Source organism: Ranitomeya imitator, chromosome 6 (genome assembly GCF_032444005.1).
Source record: "Ranitomeya imitator isolate aRanImi1 chromosome 6, aRanImi1.pri, whole genome shotgun sequence".
NCBI lineage: Eukaryota > Metazoa > Chordata > Amphibia > Anura > Dendrobatidae > Ranitomeya > Ranitomeya imitator.
In genome coordinates, this window is record NC_091287.1 from 149,898,904 (window position 1) to 149,915,536 (window position 16,633).

Consider the following 16,633-nt stretch of genomic DNA (forward strand, 5'->3'; position numbering starts at 1 on the left):
AAAAGGTATTATATATTAACTAGAAGGAAGATCCAGGATTATTATTATTATTATTTATGGTTATAGCGCCATTTATTCCATGGCGCTTAACATGTAAGGAGGGGTATACATAATAAAAACAAGTACAATAATCTTAAACAATACAAGTCAAACTGGTACAGGAGGAGAGAGGACCCTGCCCGCGAGGGCTCACAATCTACAAGATACCAGGTACATTGGTGCCTAGATGCCAAATGTCCTATTGCCACTCTTAGAATGGGTATACTATAACATAATTCCTTTGCCAAGGTGCAGCGGAATCATTTATTTTCTGTGATTGCCAGATTGAGTTTTGTGACTGGTGCTCCATGTACATAAGCACACACCCAATCAATCAATCAATCAGTGTTATAGGGCATATCCACTACTATGACAACCCTGGTTGACCTGAATGTTTGGCGCCAATAAAATAAAAACACTTATACTCACCTCCCATGCCAGCGCCGTTCCAGCAGTGTCGGCACTCACGTTCCTGGGGCTCTCGTGCAGTTGTTATGACACGTGAGCCCACTGCCCAATCAGCGCTGGCATCACTGTCCCCTCCTTTGGAAAAATTGAATATCAAGAAAAAGTTAGAGAGCAGCTGCAACCCTAGCTTCCTACCCTGGGAATACGAATGTCGACACTGCCTGAATGGCGTTGGCAAGGGAGGTGACTAAGTTTTTTTTTTTAATCTGCTCCACACATTCAGATAGAGAAGGGGTTGTCTTAGTAGGTTTAATGTAAATGTATAACAGCCTAAATTCCAGTTATAGGCCCTACAGTGGGTATGTGCTTTCTCTGTGTATTCTGACTGAACATCCTAAATTATTATCGCATACAAACAAATAAGTGCAGTAGTACACAAAGTGTGCCAAGATGTATGTGATCATCGAATATACTTTTTTAATTCCGCACTGCATTATTGCTATGTAGACTATATTTATGGAATTGAGGTACTTAGTGCTCAAATTGGTTACATAATATATACTCATCTGTTACAACAATATGCACCCTGTAGAATGGAAGCTATGGTATCAAATTTATACTTACCTCATCAAAGCCTACAAACAGCCTTAAACAGATGGGAGGAGGGCTCAGCAAAGTATAAAGGCAGACACTGTTACTAAATGTATGCTAGGAAAACCAAAATGGAAAATAACCTCCTGGTGTAAAAAGCTAAATATGCAATGACTAAAATAATATACAAACAGAGGTACGCCGGAATTTGATAGTGTAGGCTCCCATCTAAACTCCTTGTTCTGGCAGATGGACACACAAAACTTAACAAGTTCTACAATTATAGTCTTTAAAGAGTAGCGGCAATGCAATTGACAATTTATATTTTCAATATATTAATCTATATCTTAGCGCATTTAGTTTTTTGTATATTATTGTAATCAGAGCAGCTTGCACCTGTTCATATATGACTCTTTTTGCCAGGGGGGTGCTGGAGAAGACTGGGCTTTCCTGACTCTTCTCTCAGAGTTCTTCCAGGATCTTCTGTCCCTCACTTCTTCCCAAATACTGTTCTCAAAAACGTAGCTTATCTACTCCAATAGAACCACTTATATAACTTTATGATTTCCATTTCCTTAGATTTTCCTCAGCAAATTAAAACTCACAGTAGTTCTGGATTCCATCTCTAGTCTGATTCCAGCATGGAAGAGAAGTGATACAATTGGGGAGATGGTGCTGACTGATTATTTTTCTCCATGGGTATGACATTTTTATTATTATTATTATTATACATTTATATAGCGCCATTCATTCCATGGCGCTTTAAATGTGAAAAGGGGAAAACATAGACAAGCACAATAAACACGAGCAAGACCAGGCACACACAAGTACAAAAGGAGAGAGGACCCTGCCCACAAGGTCTCACAGTCTAAATGGGATGGGTGAGGATACACTAGGAGAGGGTAGAGCTGGTTGTATGGCGGTTCAGTAGACTAAGGATCACTGTAGATTGTAGGATTGTCAGAAGAGGTGAGTCTTCAGGTTCTTTTTGAATGTTTCCATGGTAGGCGAGAGTTTTATGTGTTGGAGTAGAGAGATCCAGAGTATGAGGGAAGTACGGGAGAAGTCTTGTATGAGGTTGTGGGAAGAAGAGATAAGAGGGAAGTAGAGAAGGAGATCTTGAGAGGATCGAAGGTTGTATCTGGGTAAGTACCGGGAGACAATGTCACAGATGTATGGAAGAGACAGGTTGTGGATGGCTCTGTATGTCATAGTAAGGTTTTGAATTGGAGCCTCTGGACAATAGGAAGCCAGTAAAGGGCTTGGCAGAGAGGAGAGGCTGGAGACAAATGGGAAGACTGGTGGATTAGTCGCGCAGCAGAGTGTAGGATGGATTGGAGTGGTGCCAGAGTGCTGAAGGAGAGGCCAGAGAGTAGGAGATTGCAGTAATCGAGGCGGGAGATGAAAAGGGCGTGCAGTAGCATTTTTGTGGTTTCATGGTCATCAATTCAGATATGCTGTGACCTTTTCCAACTCATGCTTCTCCCAGAGATATTGTTCCTAAAGGCATTATTGGCAATTAAATAGTCTCATAGGACTTACACATATAACAAAATAAGGGTTATGCACCTGACAAATGATATCTTCGACCTTTAGCTACATTCCACTTAAGGAAATATCTAAGAATCTTGAGTTTTCCAGCAAGTTCTGGACATTTGTAACTTATAATAACCTGCAAACGTCATAAGAGCTGTACAATTAGCTTCAACATATTTTTTCAGCCTGTGGTTCCACAATTCCTTTTGTATGCACTGGGTGAGGTGAGCATGCAGTCCTGTAGAACTGCACATTTGAACTCTGGCTGTAGAACATGGCATTTCCCACAAGCACCTTACATATTTTTTATGAATATTTAAAAGAAATATGGTGCTACACCCTGTTTATGCTTACATGAAATACTAGAGGACTCATCTAATAGCGGCAAGATACAAATAAACTGATAACCTTTTTATTTCTAGGGATGTAATGCTGCAGAACTTCTCATTTAGGCCCCTTTCACACATCAGTTATTTGCCATCAGTCACAATCCGTTGGCTCGACGGATCGACGCATCCATTGCAGATTGTGAAAAACTGATTTGTTTTTTTGACTGATCCGACTAGCGGAACTGGCTAGTTGGATCGGAGCATAAGTTAAAAAAAAAGGAATCCGTCGCCGGATTCCATCATTTGACGGATCCGGCGTCATAAGCTTCCATTCTAGCAAACGACGGACGGCAACAGCTCTGTCGCTGTCCGTTTTTCCGACGTAGACAAAAAACGTTAATATGTCCGTCGTCTCCGGCTGCCGGACAAACAATTTTCAACTGATCCGGCAAACGACAGATGAAATGCGAGGTCATCCGTCGCAATCCATCGCTAAAACAAGTCTATGAGAAAAAAACGGCTCCGGCGGCATCATTCGCTGGATCCAATTTTTTCAAAATTCGACTGATTGCGACTGAGGGCAAAAAACTGATGAGTGAAAGGGGCCTTAGGGATAGCCTATTAATTGCATAGTATTGATTGAAGAGAAAACAAGACAATGAGGGCAGGTGCAGATGACCGTATTTTCAGTTCTAGTGCGATCCGACAAAACATTGGATTGCACTACGACGAATATTAGTCTATGATGCTGTGGGCATGGCTGATTTTTTCTCTGCATGCCCGAGTTTAATCTGATACTTGAATTGCACTGAGCCATGCAAGTCAATGAGTGCGTAGGAAAAATCAGACTGCTCTCGGATGACATCTGAATGCAGAACGATTTTGGCACACTAATATTATGGACAAGATGGAGACTTATTTCTCTTTTTTCTCCAGGTGAAAGAATCGGATTGCACTATGCTGATACTCTAATCAAAGTCAGATCAGAGTTTGATCAGAGTGTCATTTGCATAATTGTCCTAATTTTCTCAGATGAGAGAAATTACACCCGTCTGCACTATCCCTTAGGTTGGTGATGAGATGGGTGATGCGTGGCTGTTATTGATAGAAGGAAAGTATGTTGCACAAGAATATATATAAAATAAAAAGTGCAGGTAGTTAAATACCAAAATATGATCCATAAACTATTACATTGCATAAACTTTAAAAATGTGTAATATTTATATATGTACCTAAAAAAAGTATCTAATTATTTTAGCTAAAAATCTATCTATAAAAAACAATTTGCAAATATGAAAATTATTTGTGATCAGTGCATACATGTCATATACATTTTTCTAGTTGCAAGCAAATTCTTCAGTAAAAACACAATAAACAGAAAATAAATATTTTCAAATCAAATTTTAGTATAAATGAGAGGATTATAGGTATGTATAGAGCTCCACACCACTATGCTACCCATGCCCTCTCTGCTGCACATATAAGCCTGGTGAAGTACCATTTATCAGAAATGTTTCTTTAATTTTGGTAGCAATGATGGGCATTGCCTCTCTACTTTACTATTTGGTAAGTGCTTTAAAGAGGTTGTCCTCTACTTTATCATTGATGACCTATTGTAAGGATAGGTCATCAATGTCTGATTTGTTTGAGTCTAACACCGGGCATCACCGTTAATCTGCTGCTCTCATTGTCGGCAGCGGTGGTTGCCAGATGGAAATGCTAAAATGCAAAGCTGCTCCATCTTCTGATATTGGCTATGGCTGGGCACTGCACATCCACCTCCTATTCAAATCAAGATAAGGTGGATGTGCAGAAGCCAGCCACGGCCAATATCAGAAGATGGAGCATCTCCACAATTGAACATTTCCACCCGACATCAACAGCTGGTAGCCGGAAGTCGGACCTGACCAATCAGACATTGGTGACTTATCCTAACAATGTGTATATGTATGCACATTTGTATTTTTTTCAATTTATTTACTTGTCATGGGAGAAAATTGGGGCAATTTGGACTTTTAGATATATATTTTATCATATTTAAAAACTTTTTTTTCACTGTATTTGTTAGAAAACTGTGATAATCCAATTGCTTATTCTATATGCAGCAATACCACATTACTGCTGTATTTATCAAAAATCATGGTCTTCTATGAATGCAAACCAATGGTTGACATTCACAAGAGTACTTTCATGACAGGCACAAGGGTTTCCAGCAAACTCCTGCAGCCATTGCAGTCCATTGGCACCCCATGATCACAACTTGAGGGCACCAATGGGTGAATAGAATGATGCACCACCTGCAGGATCAGTGTAAATGCTGCTGTCAGAGATTTACAGTGGCATTTCACAGGTTAGCCACCACGGGTGGTGCTCCTCACCACTTGCTTTAGGGCTTGTGCAGACGGCCATAGATTCTCTCATCAGATACTACTGGGCTGATTACATCGTGCTCCAAATTATTATGCAAATTGGATTTAAGTGCCATAAAGATTTAATTGTTTTGTTTTTCAAATAATCTCATGGATCGTATTGTGTCTCAGGGCTCAATGGATCACTGAAATCAAACTTAAACACATGATAATTAGTTTCCCAGATGATTCTAATTAAAGGAAAACTACTTAAAAATGTTGTTCCGCATTATTAAGCAGGCCACAGTTCTCAAGTAACATGGGAAAGAAAAAGCTGCCGAAAAGCATCAAATAGTGCAATGCCTTGGTCAAGGGATGAAAACATTAGATATTTCCCAAAAACTTAAGCGTGATCATTGTATTGTTAAGACATTTGTGGCTGATTCTCAGCACAGACGTGTTCGTGCTGATAAAGGCAGAATGAGGAAGGTTTCTGCCAGGCAAGTTCATCGGATTAAGAGAGCAGCTGCTAAAAAGCCATTACAAACCAGCAAACAGATATTTGAAGCTGCTGGTGCCTCTGGAGTCCCTCGAACCTAAAGGTGTAGGATCCTTCAAAGGCTTGCTGTGGTGCATAAACCTACTATTTGGCCACCCCTAAACAGTGTTCACAAGCAGAAATGGTTGCAGTGGGCCCAGACATACATGAAGACCAATTTTCAAACAGTCTTGTTTACTGATGAGTGTCGAGCAAACCTGGATGGTCCAGATGGATGGAGTAGTGGATGGTTGGTGGATGGCCACCATGTCCCAACAAGGCTGCGACGTCAGCAAGGAGGTGGAGGAGTCATGTTTTGGGCCGGAATCATGGGGAAACAGCTGGTAGGGCCCTTTAAGGTTCCTGAAGGTGTGAAAATGACCTCTGCAAAGTATATAGAGTTTCTGACTGACAACTTTCTTCCATGGTATAAAAAGCAGAAAGGTGCCTTCAGGAGCAAAATCATCTTTATGCATGACAATGCACCATCTCATGTTGCAAAGAATACCTCTGAGTATTTGGCTGCTATGGACATGAAGAGATAAACTCATGGTGTGGCCACCATCTTCCCTTGACCTCAACCCTATAGAGAACCTTTGGAGTATCATCAAGCAAATGATCTATGAGGGTGGGAGGCAGTTCACATCAAAACAGCAGTTCTGGGAGGCTATTCTGACTTTATGCAAAGAAATGCAAGCAGAAACTCTCCAAAAATTCACAAGTTGAATGGATGCAAGAATTGTGAAGGTGATATCAAAGAGGGGTTCCTATGTTAACATGTAACTTAATAATAATAATAATAATAATAATCTTTATTTATATAGCGCCAACATATTCTGCAGTGCTTTACAGTTTAACAGCTTCAAACACAACAGTCATAAGTAACAATGTTAACAATACAATAATTAAAGCAACACAAGACGACCCTGCTCGTGAGAGCTTACAATCTACAATGAGGTGGGGAAATACAAAGTACAGGTGTGTATTTACAATTATGTATTTACAATGATGGTCCAGCCATCTTCAGGGAGTGGGGGATAGATGGATGTAGTGAATGGGCTACACACAAACAAAATAACAGATTAGGGAACAGGATATGCCGCTCTGAACAAATGTGTTTTGAGGGAGCGCCTAAAACTATGCAAACTGTGGATGGTCCTAATTTCTTGGGGTAGAGCATTCCAGAGGATTGGCACAGCACGGGAGAAGTCTTGTAGTTGGGAGTGGGCGGTACGGATTAGTGCAGAGGTTAGTCGAAAATCATTTGCAGAGCGCAAAGGTCGGTTAGGCCGATAGACAGAAATGAGGGAGGAGATGTAAGGAGGTGCAGCACTGTGAAGAGCTTTGTGGGTGAGAACAAGTACTTTGAATTGTATCCTGTAATGAATGGGCAGCCAGTGTAAGGACTGGCGAAGAGCGGACGCGTTTGAGTAACGATTAGCTAGATAGACGACCCTGGCTGCTGCATTAAGGATAGACTGGAGAGGGGAAAGTTGAGTGAGGGGGAGGCCAATTAATAGAGCGTTGCAGTAGTCCAGGCGGGAGTGGATCAGGGCGACAGTGAGGGTTTTTGTTGTTTCTATGGTGAGAAAAGGGCGGATTCTAGAGATGTTCTTTAGGTGTAAGCGGCATGAGCGGGCAAGAGATTGTATATGGGATGTGAAGGAGAGATCGGAGTCAAACATAACACCCAGACCGCGCGCCTGCTGCCGGGGTGTTATTATGGTTCCACCCACAGAGAGGGAAATGTCAGGTTTAAGGAGGTTAGTAGATGGTGGGAGCAGAAGAAGTTCAGTTTTGGAGAGGTTGAGTTTCAGATAGAGAGCGGACATGATGTCAGAGACTGCAGACAGACAGTTAGTGGTGTTCTGTAGTACAGCAGGAGTAAGGCCAGGGGATGACGTATATAGTTTTGTGTCGTCGGCATAAAGATGGTACTGAAAGCCAAATCTGCTGATGGTCTGTCCAATTGGGGCCGTGTAGAGGGAGAAAAGAAGGGGGCCAAGAACTGAGCCCTGGGGTACCCCGACAGTGAGAGGAAGAGGAGATGAAGTGGAGCCAGATAACAGAACACTGAAGGAGCAGTCAGAATGATAGGAGGAGAACCAGGAGAGAGCAGTGTCCTTAATGCCAAGTGACTGGAGCCTAGAGAGTAAGAGAGGGTGGTCAACAGTGTCGAAAGCTGCAGAAAGATTGAGAAGAATGAGCAGAGAGTGGTCACCTCACCGTTACATTTTGCTGTCAGAAGGTTGTTGGTCACTTTGATGAGTGAAGTTTCTGTCGAGTGTAGGGGCGGAAGTCGGACTGTGAAGGGTCTAGGAAGGAGCAAATGGAGAGGTAACGGGTAAGGCAGGAGTAGACTATGAGCTCCAAGAGTTTAGAGATGAAGGGGAGATTGGAGACCGGTCTGTAGTTGTTTGTGCAGGATGGGTCGAGGGTGGGTTTCTTTAGTAACGGAGTAATGATAGAGTGTTTCAAGGAAAATGGGAAAATGCCTGAGGAGAGTGAGAGATTAAAGATTGTAGTTAGGTGAGTAGTGATGACTGGAGAGAGAGACTGGAGGAGATGAGAGGAAATGGGGTCGGTAGAGCATGTAGTTGGACAAGAAGAAGAGAGGAGCATGGAGACTTCTTCTTCTGTGATGGGATCAAATGCGGAGAGTGAGCCAGGGAGATGCAGGGAGGGATGGGAGTCACTGAACTTGGTGTCTGGGAGCGGATTTCCTGATGGATATTGTCTATTTTCTCTATAAAGTGGGAGGCCAGATCATCAGCACAAATGTCCGTGATAGGGGCTTGAACTTTTGGCCTGAGGAGGGAGTGAAAGGTGTCAAAAAGTTTCTTGGGGTTGTTGGATATTGAGGAGATCAGAGTGGTGAAGTAGGTCTGTTTGGCAATGTGAAGGGCAGAGGTATAGGTTTTTAACATAAATTTGAAGTGTATGAAGTCTTCTGGTGTGTGAATTTTCCTCCATTAGCGTTCAGCACTCCTAGAGCATCGCTGGAGAAATCGGGTTTGTGATGTGAGCCAAGGCTGTTTAACTCTGTGTTTGGAGGTTCTGAGGGTGAGGGGATCTACTTGGTCTAGGGTGCTTCTAAGAATGTCATTGTAGTGATGTACCACCATATCAGGACAGGAAAAAGAAGAGATTGGGGACAGTGATGAGTGTAAGGAGTCTGAAAGTGTATGAGGGTTAATGGCTTGTAGATTTCTGACTGAATGGTAGGTAGGAGGGTGCAGGGGTGAGCGAGGATTTGTGAGCATGAAGGAGAGAATGTTGTGGTCAGAGAGGGGAAGCGGTGAGTTATTTAGGTAGGAAATTGAACACAGCCGGACAAAGACCAGGTCAAGGGTGTTACCGTCCTTGTGTGTCTCAGAGGTTGAGAGCTGTGAGAGGCCGAGCAAAGTGGTTAGTGATAGAAGCTGGGATGCAGATGTAGAAGTGGGGTTGTTTATGGGGATGTTGAAGTCTCCCAGGATAAGGGTTGAGAGTTCTGAGAACATGAAGTGCGGCAGCCAGGCAGAGAAATGGTCCAGGAAGTGGGTGGGTGAGCCTGGGGGCCGGTATATGACTGCTACTCTGAGGGAGAGGGGATGGAAGAGCCTGATGGTGTGGACCTCAAAAGAAGGGAATGAGAGTGATGGAGTTGGTGGGATGACCTGGAAGGTGCATTGTGGGGAAAGGAGTATGCCAACTCCACCACCAGGTCTGTTTGTGGGTCTCGGGGATTGGGAGAATTGAAGGTCACCATGGGAAATGGCAGCAGGGGAGACCGTGTCAGAATCCTGGATCCAGGTTTCAGTGAGGGCCAATAGATTTAGAGAGTTGTTCAGAAAGTAGTTGTGCAGGAAAGGAAGCTTGTTACATACAGACTGTGGATTCCAAGTGGCACAATTAAAAGAAGGAGATAAGAGAGTGCAAGTAATATTAATAAGGTTAGAATGGTTTTGATGTGAGGTAGGGTAGCAGTTGAGGTTGTGGGATGGTAGACCAGGGTTAGGGGAGATGTCTCCTGAAATCAGTAGGAGTAGGAAGATAAAAAGTAAGAAGTTTTTGGAATTGTAAGAAGTTTTTTGTGCAGTGTGTTTTGGCAAGATGGACTGAGGTTTTTCAGGAAGGTGAGAAGTGCATGGGAGCTGTACATGGGAGAGTAAAGTATAAAGGGGCTGATGTATATGAGTTGTGATGGAGGGGGGATTGGGCGGTGAATGTGGATTGCAAGGGAACATGGGAGGATAGGAATATAGCACATGGATAAAAGGGAGAGCAGAGTGTGGGTTACCTGACTCCTGCCCTGACTAACTGCTGTGGAATAACTGCTATAACGTGATGCTTAGCTAATGCGCTGCTTTGCTGAATGCGTGCGACCCCACACATGCGTGCACCCCTAAGAATGAATCTAAATTTATAGGCCCCCAGTGCAGGGAGAGGACAGCGGGATTATGGGAACTGGTTAAGGTACCTTCACACATAACGATATCGTTAACGATATCGTTGCTTTTGGTGACGTTGCAATGATATCGTTAAGGAAATTGCTATGTGTGACAGCGACCAACGACCAGGCCCCTGCTGGGAGATCGTTGGTCGCTGAACAAAGTCCAGAACTTTATTTCGTCACTGGATCTCCCGTGGACATCGCTGGATCGGCGTGTGTGACACCGATCCAGCGATGTCTTCACTGGTAACCAGGGTAAACATCGGGTAACTAAGCGCAGGGCCGCGCTTAGTAACCCGATGTTTACCCTGGTTACCATCCTAAAAGTAAAAAAAACAAACACTACATACTTACCTACCGCTGTCTGTCCCCGGCGCTGTGCTCTGCACTCCTCCTGTACTGACTGTGAGCGTCGGACAGCCGGAAAGCAGAGCGGTGACGTCACCGCTCTGCTTTCCGGCCGCTGTGCTCACAGCCAGTACAGGAGGAGTGCAGAGAAGCAGAGCGCCGGGGACAGACAGCGGTAGGTAAGTATGTACTGTTTGGTTTTTTTTACTTTTAGGATGGTAACCAGGGTAAACATCGGGTTACTAAGCGCGGCCCTGCGCTTAGTTACCCGATGTTTACCCTGGTTACCGGCATCGTTGGTCGCTGGAGAGCGGTCTGTGTGACAGCTCTCCAGCGACCAAACAGCGACGCTGCAGCGATCCGGATCGTTGTCGGTATCGCTGCAGCGTCGCTTAATGTGAAGGGGCCTTTAGTTATAAATTAGTGACAGCTGCTCAACACATCCTGGTGTGGATAGATGATCAAAGATGCAGTCCTGATAACATCTCTATACTAACACTTCTTTGTGATAAGCATCAACAGAGACCCCCCCTGGAGCTGCAACAGTGAGTACTGTAAACCATGTAACTAATGATGAATTCTACCACAGGAGTTGAATGACATGAAATTACCATTCAGGGTGCTAGCTGACACAGAAAATAATTGCAAGATGCAGAGCATTCAGGATCCAGGGAGAGCTTGGGATATTCACTGCATATCATTCAGGGTGCTAGCTGACAGAGAAAATCATTCCAAGATACAGAGCATTCAGGATCCAGGGAGAGCTGGGGATATTCACTGCATACCATTCAGGGTGCTAGCTGACACAGAACCTGGCCTGTTAGGATGTTTTGGAGTTAAATAGCTTTTTTTGTTCAGTGAATGTGACCTCCTAATGCTGCAAATTCAACAAATGAGCATTTTCAGTTCTTTAAAATATATCAAATGTTTAGAAATTCTACTGTGTCTAATAATTTGGAACAGTGCATTTTGAGTTTTTATTCATTTTGGAGACTATACTGTTATCATTTGGAGGTTTCTTCAATAAAATTAGATGCATACTCTAATGGGTGATGACTTTTATTAGACTGACTGTCATTTGCACTGACCATTTAGGAAAATCCAAGAAAAATGTCATTTGCATAATAATTTGGAACATGGTGTATGCAAATAACGCTCTTATGATACTGATCAGAGTTTGATCAGTCTGAGCATAGTGTGATCCAATTCTCCTGGATGAGAAAAAGATGATAAAAAAAGTCTTCATCTTTCAAATTCTTTAAGGCCATGGAAATCAGACTGCACTGAGATGACATCTGAATGTAGTCTGATGTTTCCCAGCACTCATTGACTTGCGTGGATGAAAGCAATTAACCTTAACCTCAGACATACAACTATTTTTTCCTGTCTGAGGACATGTGCATGGCCCCATAACATAACATTGGTCCTAGTGTGATCCCATGTTTTGCTGGATCGCACTTGGTCTGATAATACGGTCATCTGCTCCTGCCCTTGTGTACGATGGATAAATAACTTAGCTCTGTTCCTGAGGAAGAATCAAAAAGTTATGAAGAAAAAATATGACTGTACGTCATATGCCGTAAAGGAGTTAACAGCACACCAGCTTCCTATCGCCCATTGGCCATTCCGCAATGCAATTGTGGGGCACTGTTAGGTTGTTATTTCAGCCAGGGGCCTATTGAAGACCACCGTGCCTGACATCACAGAGTTCCAATTAAAACCAGCCTATGGCTCGGCTTCAAAGCAGACTGTGATTTTTCCTATTTACACTAATACTGCAGTACTCCTGTATATAGCATAAGCAACCAGATGATTGCAGGTTCCTGTCCCCTAAGGCCCTAAGGCCGGGGTTACACTAGAGAGGAATACGGATGACGGAGAGGCGCAAAAACAATGCATTGCACTCGGACCAATGTTTCTCTATGGGGCAGCTTCCTTCAGCCGCATATTTCTCTGGGATGCCCACTATTCAAACTGGGCCAGAAAAGAGGCGGCATGGAGGAGCATATGTGGCCTTCTTTTTCAGGATTTTGGACAGCGGCCACATGAGGGACTGAAGCAAATAAGTAAGTTCACTCATGTTTCTCAAATAATATTGTAAACTGCAGTAACTAACAGGTTTTCACACTACCCCCTTAAATCATATTCTGATGTTTGTAATAAAATTATTATGAATGAAGATAATGTTTTAAAAATCCAGCTTACTAGGCCGCATGACTATGTAAAATCTCGGCAAACTTGTTGTACCACTGTACATAATGGCCTTATACATTGTTTTCTTGTCTGCCATTGCAGTGGAAGATGTTATGAGACGATGGTGCAGCATAAGGGACCAATACAGGAGGGAAAGACAGCAGCGGGCCAGGAGTGGTGCTTCCGCACCGACTAAAAGAATATACATCTATTATGACCGCCTATCATTTCTTGATCCCAGTATGGATCTGAGACTAAGTTCAAACCTCACTCCACATTACACACATGTATTATATGCTCATTAATTAATTTTTTTAAATTATTTTCACACTTTGATAACAGTGCAACCTTACTGAGAGGGAGACAGGGTCAGACTCAGAGGCCGTAATTGATCTGGTCGGGGAAGGTGAAGAGGTGGCTGGCCCATCTTCTGATCCTTCCAGCTGCGTCCCTCCAGGTCCATCTGCAGCAGCACCAGAAGCTCCGCCAACAACAGGTCCAGATGCTGCACCAGCACCCACAGCTGCACCAGCACCCGTCAGCTAGGAAGATTGTGGAAACAGCAGCAGTCCAACTGTACCACTGGAGGCCTCCGCACAGCCTGCTGTGATATCTCACTGTGGGCGACGAAGAAGAGAGTTACAGGATACAAGGAGGCATGTGGGTATGGGTGCTCTGACTATGTGTACAGGGCTGCCCAGGATGAGGGGGAAGAGGCATATTCCCGCAGCCTGGCCCGGTACCTCCGTCCATTGATGACTGCGTTGCACACTCTTGGCATTCTCTTGATGAGCTTCAACTACCTCTTGAAGCTCATCAAGAGAATGCCAAGAGTGTGCAAAGCAGTCATCAAAGCAAAAGGTGGCTACTTTGAAGAACCTAGAATATAAGACATAATTTCATGAAAATACAGAAAAATCTTTAAATGAGAAGATGTGTTAAAACTTTTGTTCTGTACTGTATATGTTAGGCCAAATTTATATGGTCACAAAAGCCATATGAGGTGAATATGGTTTTGGATAATAAGTAATTTTTTTTAGCATTATAAAAAAAGTTTCAAAAGCCAATTTATGTGTGTTCTAACAATCATTAATACACCATACCTAATTATTAGATTCTAAACCATCTCCTAAATAAGTAAAATCAACACACAGTAACTTAACCTAAAAAAAATTTTATATATAGAAACAAATTTTGAAATTATAACATAGAGACAGCATTATTTTGCTAGGGAGTAGCACCCTGAGGTGTAGGAAAATAATTAGTAAAAATATTATGGACTTTGAGTCCTGAAAGTGGAAGATGCTGAGGGATGACATGTGGTGAAGGCCTAACCACATTGGGCAACACACCTTCAGCACCATCAGCTGAGGAGCACTCATGTAGTCTTGTGTAATTATGTAGTACACAAGCTTTTATAACTTCGTTGACGTTGGCTTCACTCACTTTAATTGCAGACTGGAGGACCCACCATTTGACACAAAGAATGCCAAAGGCGCACTCCAACAGTAGCCGTGACCATGATAAGCGTAAGTTAAATATCCGCCGCCGGTGGTCCAGGTTTCAACGAGGATATGGTCTCATGACATGCCTTGTTAATTGGAAGGCCTCATCTGCCACAAAGACATACGGCACAGCTTCTACATTACAGCATGGAAGTTGACGTGGTGGTGGTAGGTCCAACTAGTTATCGCGCAGCCGCCGACCCATATGGTTCTCCCATAGGCCCCAATATCTACAATTATAAGCCTGTAGTGAGTGTCAACCACAGCTAACAGTGCTACAGAAAAATACTGTTTATAATTATAGAATTGGGACCCTGTGCTTACGCACACGGATATGTTTCCCATCAAGGGCTCCAATGCAATTTGGGAAATCACAATGCTCCTCAAAGCCACATGCAATCTGCATCCAGTCTTCTATCTTGGGCACAGGCATGACCAATTCATGTAGTCTGGACCAAATTTTCACACACATAACCCGTGCTGTGCCGGAGATAGTTGACATCCCAATTACCAATTCCATATTTAGAGCAGCATAAGAAAGGCCAGTTGTCAGGAAGCTGAAATCAGACAAAAATCACAAATAACAAGGTTTGAATGCTTTTGAAAAATCATATACAACACAAGTACTGTGTGGAACTAACAAGCCTGGCTAGCAGAACCTTCAAAAATTAACACTGGCTATGTGAATTTAACATTAGCTATATATTCGAAATAATGTTTTAGTTGACTTTGTACATATTTTATTACTATATTTACATCAGCTGCTAAACAAAACTAAATAACACACTTATTAGAAAAACATCATCAACAAAGAGTATGTGAGGATGAGGAATACATACCTTAAGTAAGGAGAAGACGCTCCTCTGCGGATATACATTTCCGCATCCTGGTGTTCTGAAAGGTTATTCCAGGTTGCACTGTTTCCAACAAAATATCAAAGGTCGCAATACTCATGTCGACAATACTGGAAAAATTTGTCTGGATGTGTTTGTAGAGATGCATATAGCCGGTGAAAATGGCCTTTAGTGAGGCGTTGCCTTAAAAGCGGATGGACCCACATTCATCTCCTCCTCATCGGATCCACTATCACCGGGTATGGCTGCCCAAAGCAGCGTGACAACACCCAGTTATATAACACACACTCTGTTGGGGTGAAATGTAGTAGGTCAGGCAAAGAACCAACAACAAACCAACAGAAGCACAGCAACAAAATGGCCAGATTAGAGGCTGCCACTTGTTGTAAAGGCAATTAAAAGGGTTGCTGATGATGATTTAAATTAATTTCAGCATCAAAACTGTTAAATGTCCATATTGGAAGGTTGCGAGAAAAAAAACGCAGTATGGATGCCATACAGATTACTTACGGACGAGGACATGCGCAAAATACGCTGCCACAACTTGCCAACGGATTACATGCAGAACACTGTTCAGGGAACATTTCTGCGTATCTCAGCCTTAAAAAACGGACCATATTTTTATACGTTAGGTCTCACCCCGGCCTTAGGAGACTAACAAAAACAGTAAAGAAAATATGCTTTAAAAAATATGAAAAAAGTGAAAACCCATTAAAATAAAAAAATATATAAACAATACACATATTTGGTATTATCGATTCTATAAATAGCTCTTATATCACATTGTAAAACTAATTGGCGAAACCGGTAAACACCATAAAAAAAAATTTGAAAGGTCAAAATTGTGGTTTTTTTTTCGGTTGTCTCAACGTCACCACAAATGTAATAAGAAACTATGAAATCATTACATATATTCACAAATTTTATTAATAAAGTCAATGACTCGCCTCACAAAAAGCAAAGCCTCACACAAATCCAAAAAATGAAAACATTACAGGTCACTGCTAAAATAGGGAAAAAACTAGACAAGTTTGGTATCACTGTAGATGTACTGATGAGGGCAAATATGATGCCAGGTCATTTTTGACATACAAAATACATAGTAAAAACAATTGAAAACAACGTCAGAATTTTTTTTTTTTTTTGCAATTTCACAACACATTGAATTTTTTTCCCATTTTCCAGTGTCGTAAAATTAATGGTTTTATTCAAAAAGGAAGCTTGTCTTGAAAAATACAAGATCTCGTGTGAGTAGAGCCATAAAAAACGTTTAGGCTTAGGATGAAGGGGAAATTAATTAGCAAAAAAAGGAAAATGACCTGGTTGAGAACAGGTTACCTCTGCTATTTAATACAGTTTTCATGGTTTCCAGAACTAAAAAAAACACATCTGTGAATGGAATTATTGTATTTACCAAATTCAAAAGTTTTCTAAAAAATAAGATGGGTTCAGCTGAAAACTAGTAGGTGTGAAAACGCCTGTGTGTAGTAAGAAAGTTGACTTGTGCAA